This window comes from Arachis duranensis, chromosome 2, assembly GCF_000817695.3.
Source record: "Arachis duranensis cultivar V14167 chromosome 2, aradu.V14167.gnm2.J7QH, whole genome shotgun sequence".
Lineage (NCBI taxonomy): Eukaryota > Viridiplantae > Streptophyta > Magnoliopsida > Fabales > Fabaceae > Arachis > Arachis duranensis.
This window is the reverse complement of record NC_029773.3, coordinates 36,530,211-36,537,190: the sequence shown is the minus strand read 5'-3', so window position 1 is coordinate 36,537,190 and position 6,980 is coordinate 36,530,211. Positions and strand designations below refer to the sequence as shown.

Below are 6,980 nucleotides of genomic sequence, written 5' to 3'. Positions count from 1 at the left end.
ATACTCGAGGTACAGCAGAGCTCCACACCTTAATCTATGGTGTGTAGAAACTCCACCGTTGAAAATACATAAGAACAGGGTCTAGGCATGGCCGAATGGCCAGCCTCCCAAAGAGAGTTCAATCATAAAAACATGATCAAAAGATCTAAGATTGAAAGATGAAAATAAAAATAGCAAAAGGTGCTACTTATAGAGAACTAGTAGCTAGGGTTTACAGAAATGAGTAAATGACATAAAAATCCACTTCCGGGCCCACTTGGTGTGTGCTTGGGCTGAGCATTGAAGCATTTTCGTGTAGAGACTCTTCTTGGAGTTAAACGCCAGCTTTTGTGCCAGTTTGGGCGTTTAACCACCATTCTTGTGCTAGTTCTGGCGTTTTACGCCAGAATTCTTAAGCTGACTTGGAACGCCTGTTTGGGCCATCAAATCTCGGGCAAAGTATGAGCTATTATACATTGCTGGAAAGCCCAGGATGTCTACTTTCCAACAAAATTAAGAACGCGCTAATTGGGTTTCTGTAGCTCTAGAAAGTCCACGTCGAGTGTAGGGAGGTCAAAATCCAACAGCATCTGCAGTCCTTTTCAGCCTTTAAATCAGATTTTTGCTCAGGTCCCTCAATTTCAGCCAAAAAATACCTGAAATCACAGAAAAACACACAAACTCATAGTAAAGTCCAGAAAAGTGAATTTTAACTAAAAACTAATAAAAATATAATAAAAACTAACTAAAACATACTAAAAACATACTAAAAATAATGCCAAAAAGCGTATAAATTATCCGCTCATCAGTGATACTTTGATTGGTTGTTTTGATTATTTGTTGGTGAAGAAAAGAAGAAAAGAAGGAAGCGTGGCATAAGAAGTGTGGCCAAAGGAAGAAAATAGTGTGGCAAAACTAAGAAGAAGTGTGGCGCAACTTTGAAGAAGGAAGCCACACTGCTCTTCACAAGAGCACATTGCTCTCCAAGGGAGCACAACAATGAAACAAGCATGCAAGGCTTCACTGCCCTGCCCCCCTTGAGAGCGGAGTACAATTCTAGGCCAAGAAACAAGGGAAGGAAAAATTCTGCCCTGCCCTCCTCAAGAGCAATATCGGGCTCTCACCAAAATAAATCAAAGGAAATTGTTCTCCAAGTGCCACCCATGGGTTTCGAACCCAAGCTCAATAGGGAAGGAAGTAGTGCTCAAATGAAAGAAAAACAAGCCAAAATTGGCTTGTTTTCAACCTCCAAGGATCGAACACATGACTTTTAGGAAGCCAAGCCTTAGGCGTGAATCATGTGCTAAGAAGAAAAAGCTCAGCATGCCTTCAGCTAGGTTTCGAACTTGGGACCTCACCCAAGAACAAGGAAAGCTTTGCGCTGCCCACAAAGAGGGCAGAGCAGCATTCCTTGGTGCATGGCGCGCATGATTGACACGGCCAGGAGCTTGGGCGCACAGATTGGACGCGGGCAGGGAAGCAAGGCACGCACCATGACACTGCTGCCCCGCTCTCCACAAGGGCAGGGCAATCCCTTGGTGCCCCTCCCACACTTGGCGCGCTAATTGGATCCCCATGCAAGGCATCCCTGCTATGCTCTCCACAAGAGCAGAGCAACCTCCTGGGAGCAAGATGGGCTGAATTTCACTCAACAATCCAATTTAATTCAATTCTTCACCCATCTTTCAAGCCCACTCAAAATTCTTAGATCCAAAATAGAAAGTGTATAAATAGGTGTTAGTTAGAATTAGAAGGGAGTTTACTTTCATTTTTGAATTTTCATCCTTAGTCAACTTGAGAGCTCAATTTCCATTTTCTGTTTTCTACAATAGCTCAAGAATTAGAGGAGAGAATTCACTTCTTCTTCCTCTGATCTTTTTGTTTTCTTTACTGAGTTTTATTTGAGTCTTGAGTGTGAAGAATTGAGGAACTTCTGTCTCAATCTCCATTTAAGATCTCTTTGATTTTTCTTCTGCATGATTGAGTTAAATTTCATTTCCTTCACTACTTCAATCTTCAATTTCTCTTTAATTACTTTGTGAACTTGGATCTAGGAAGGCAATTGAGATCTAGACTCTGCTATCTAGTCTCTGGAGTCCTGAGATCTAATTTACTTTTTGGTTCTTCTGTTGAACCACTGCTGCAATTATATTTTCACTTTTTGTTTGAGTTCTAGTTAATTTCAGTTCATCTCCTGCTTTGTTAATTGCTGCAATTTAATTTTCCTTGCTTAAATTCTAAATTCCCAGTCTTAAAATCCCTTTTCAATTCAAGCAATTTATGTTTCTTGCACTTTAAGTTACTGCAATTTACATTTCTTGCACTTTAAGTTTCAGTCATTTAATTTCTTGTCCTTTAAGATTCAGCACCTTTACTTTCAATTCTCTTTAATTTCTGCAATTCATCCCTCTCCCTTTACATTTCCTGCTATTTACTTACTGTCGGATACAAAATCACTCAAATCAATCTTTGATTCTCTTGACTAAATCAACCATTAAACTAAAATTGCTCAATCCTTCAATCCCTGTGGGATCGACCTCACTCCCGTGAGTTTTATTACTTGATACGACCCGGTACACTTTCCGATGAGTTTTGTGTTGGATCGTTTTCCACACATCACCCGACAAGTCCAAAAACCTTAGACTATCCCTCGACGTGTATCCTCAAGAGTCTATGCATAGCTTTTTCTCAAATAATCAATATTGCTCAATGGGGGTTAACATTCCCGGGAATTTATAAGTGTCCGGTCACCCTTACATCGTAGGGTCAATAGAGTATCGAGTTTTTAACCTGGCACACGTGATGGCAAGCCATGGTACTTTATCCAGGAAATCTCGTATCTCATATCATTTAATCATTCAAGCCAAGTTTCATACATAATCATTCGTTTGAGTAATCCAGCCAAGTATCATATATGATCATCCGTAACATTTCATAATCTTTTCATCACTTTTCAGCTTTACTTCATCTCAGAGTTATCCCCCCTTCCTAGCTTCATTTGATTATCAGGTTTAATACTACTGTTTATGGCTAAAGGAATGAAAATAGAGGTTTAGAAGTTTGAAATACAGTTTAAAATGCAGAAAACCATGTTTGCTGAAAGAGGTACCATGCGTACGCGTGGCTCACGCGTGCGCATGGGAGTGTGAAACTGCAGCTCGCGCGCGCGTCATTTTGTCATGCGTATGCATGGAGGAAAACTTCATGTCACGCATGCGCGTGGGTCACGCGTACGCATGGGACCAGTCGAGTACGCATCGCCAAAGATCCATGCCACGCGTACGCATGGACCATGACCACGCGTACATGTGGGTGTACATTCTCTTTAAAAAAATACATTCAGTAGCAGAGCTGCAGAATTATAGAAGGCCTCCTACATAGTTAAATATAAGTTACAAATCCCACACCAAAAATTCCAACGAGCATAACTCATTCATTTTAAATCAATTTTCTTCCATTCTTCAAATGGCCTAAACTTCACGAATATAATTTTCATTTAAAAAAGGTTGGAATCAATTTGGGATTTCAGAAGCAAAGTTATAGCCCGTCGAAGTTCAGTCCAAAATCAACTTTTGCAAAATTCTTCTAAACTCATTTTCATCCAAGATTTTAATTCCATGCATTACTAAACCTATCAATACCAACACAATGCACCAACAATAATACTCAAATAAACTCTACATTAACTCACCAACCACAATTCAATAATATTACACAATTTCAAGTTCATCATGCTTCCTTCAATACACTTGTAATTATATGATCCATAATTTCAAATCACCAACACAATCTCCAGCACACAATCAAATCACCAAATCACACCAAACATGTTCATCAACAAAATTACTAAACATTAATTACAGAACTGCATTCCAACTTATCCTATGGTCATCTAGCCTAAGTTTTCATAGAACATTATATATTAAATGCAAGAAACCTAAACCATACCTTGGCCGATTCCCACGTAATGATCAAGGCAATTTAATTAAAACCAATCACAGTCCCAAAACCTCAACTAAATATCTTTCTCCAAGTTCTGGTATTCACAATTTCAAGCTCCAATTATTTATTCACAACCTAATACACATTTGACGAATCCATATTTGATGATGAATTTTGGTTAGAATTCAATGGATTTCATCATATAAACTTGCACTTATTCCCTTTAATAGCATGTTTTTGAATCTCCCTCCGAAATTGTGCTTAATTATGAAAATATGCTCTTCTGTGCTTACTTTGATCTATTTTTATTCCATTTGCCTTCCATTTGATGCCTTGATGTGTTTGTGAGTGATTTCAGGTGAATAAGGTAGGAATAGGATGGAGAAAATAGAAGAAGAGCATGCAAAGTGGAGGAAACATGAAGAATCAAAGGAGATGAGCTCAGAGACCTGTGCGTGTGCACAGCCTCTTGTGCATTCGCACAGGAGCCCAAGCAGAGCACGTGGATCATTTTGAGCGCGTCACGCGTCCCGTCAAGCATCGCCTAGTGTGCGCACGCACAACTACTTGTGCGTACGCACAGGTTGAGGATTTCGCAAAGTGTGCGGACGCACACGTCTGTGCGTCCGCATAGGTGTCCGTGTATGACCTTATTAGAAAAGCACGTGACTCGCAATTTCAAGGCTTTGGAGGCCCATTTCTGAAGAATTTTTGCTCATATTGGATGGGAAATGAAGGATACAACATAGCATAGCATTAGTATAGTTTTAGGAGTAGAATAGAATGTTTTTAGTTTTAGTTTTCTCTAAGTTTTCTTATCTTCTCCATTAGGGTTTCATTAGGGTTTTACATTCCAAGTGTTATTTCCATTTTTGATCATTGGGTTTTGCTAATCTCATTGTAAGTATTCTCTTGTTATTACTCTTTATAGTTACATTGTTATTACTCTTTCTTAAAATTCAAGTTATATTTTCAATTTTGCTTCTCTCTTGCAATTTCACCTTTTTGTTGATGAATTTAATGTTTGATGTTCTATGCTTTCTTATGCTATTCTTGTTGATTGAGATCAATTTTTGCTTTTGGTTTCAAGTCATTTCTCATTTTCCTCATGTTTAAGCTTTTTGCCCACCAAGTGTTTGACAAAATGTCAAACATGGTTTTAGGCTAAATTTTTGTCTCTTGGCTTGGGTAAAGTGAGCAATTGGGTTCCTAGAGTTGGAATGTCCAACATTTAGTGTCAATTCTTGGATTGTTAATTGTTCTTGTTCCCACTAATGCAAAGTTGTTGCTAAGGTAATTAGCAAGCAATTTAGGATTTGTGGGTTAAGAACACTTATACTCATTTAACTTACTTTCCGATGTGAGGGTTGATCAAGTGAGACTAATACATAATTGTCATAGTTGTGGTTCCAATAAGGAAAGGATCCTTAGCTCACTCCAAGCCAAGACCTTTTTTTATGTTTTCAATCCTTCATACATTACTATGTTAATCTCTTTTATACTTTACTTGTTCATATTACATAGTCGGTTCGTTAATTTCTTCATTAGCTCAATCATTACAATTTTGCACGTTCTTTTATTGCTTTATATGTTTATTTCTTCATTGACAATCCCTTGATCACTACAACCGGAATTTGCACACTCATTGCCTCTTAAGTGATTCCTTGGGAGACGACCCGGGAGCTAAATATTCTCAGTTTATATTGGTTTTGAGTTGTGACACATCTTGTGAATTTTCAAATTTGATCAGCGACCGATTATAGGATTTGGGTCTATACTTGCAACGTTAATCCTATTTTAGTGTGAAAATCAAAACTTATGCTTTTGGCCGTCGTCAAATTTTTGGCGCCGTTACTGGGGATTTCACTTTAAGTGCAATGAGTTCCATGATGTTTGGTTGTGTAAATATGCGAATAGTGTGAATAGTTAATTTTTGGTTTGCTACTTGGCATTGATTGTAATTACTACTTTCCCTCCTTAGTTAGTTTTGGTAGTTATAGAGTGTTAAGTTAGTTCTTGCTTACTTGCCTACTTTTGTTTTGCCTTTCATAATTGCATGCTTTCATTGCCTCTTCAGTTGAATGACACGGTTGCTTCCAGACCCGAGCTTGGCCACTTTTGACCCAGAAATTGAAAGAAATTTAACTCGTATAAGACAAGCTCAGTGCTGGCTAGCTTTTGTGAATAGTAAAGCAGGCTCCCTTGAGGACCATTCCCATTCACTATCACCACCTATCCATGACTATCATTCTCCAATCAACGAGGAGACTTTATATTCATCTGTGGAGAGTTTTGAACTGTCTTTGAGTGACTCAGGTGACACTGTCATGGCGGACCCACCTCAAAGGATTACCTTGAAGGAGGCCGGAGCTTCTGATCTTGCCTTGCACCCACTTCAGATTCTATATCCGGCCTTGGATCCGAATTTTGAACTTAAGTCTGGCACAATCAACTTGCTCCCCAAGTACAATGGATTGCCTGGGGAAGATCCTCTGAAGCATCTTAAGGATTTCCAAGTTGCATGTGCAACTGCAAGAAGACATGGAGTGGATGAAGCCGCGGTGTTGGTCTTCGCTTTTTCTTTCTACTTGGAAGGAAAAGCAAAGGAGTGGTTTTATACTCAGCCGGGTGAAGTTAGATCCAATTGGGACTTGTTGTGAAAAAGAATTTTTGGAGAAGTTCTACCTTCCCCAGAAGACAGACAAGCTGAGAAGAGAGATTTCTTGCATTGTGCAACGGGATGGGGAGACTTTGTATGAATATTGGGAGAGATTTAAGAAGTTTCTAGAAGCTTGCCCACACCACCGGATAGATGAGTTGGTTTTGATCAGTTATATCTGTCAAAGAATACACCACCAAGATAAGCTTCTCTTGGATTCCGTGAGTGGAGGATCATTGACCAAAAACAAGACCACAGCAGAAGCATGGGAAGTTATATTGGACCTAGCGGATTCTACTTAACACTCTTGGGCTAAGAGTCCACAACCGAAAGCTGTGAGCGAGGTTTCTCCCATCGAAGATGCTATTTTGACTAAGACCCTTAGTGAGATGACAATTTT

At 39.2% G+C, this 6,980-nt stretch overlaps 1 non-coding gene across 1 annotated transcript; it reads right to left on the bottom strand.

Moving 5' to 3' along the window:
* Positions 1-6,624: 6,624 nt before the first annotated feature.
* LOC127745189 (small nucleolar RNA R71) lies at positions 6,625-6,731 on the bottom strand. Its single transcript, XR_008006385.1, has one exon. It is a non-coding gene; the product is annotated as a small nucleolar RNA R71 (small nucleolar RNA).
* Between the last annotated feature and the right edge of the window lie 249 nt (positions 6,732-6,980).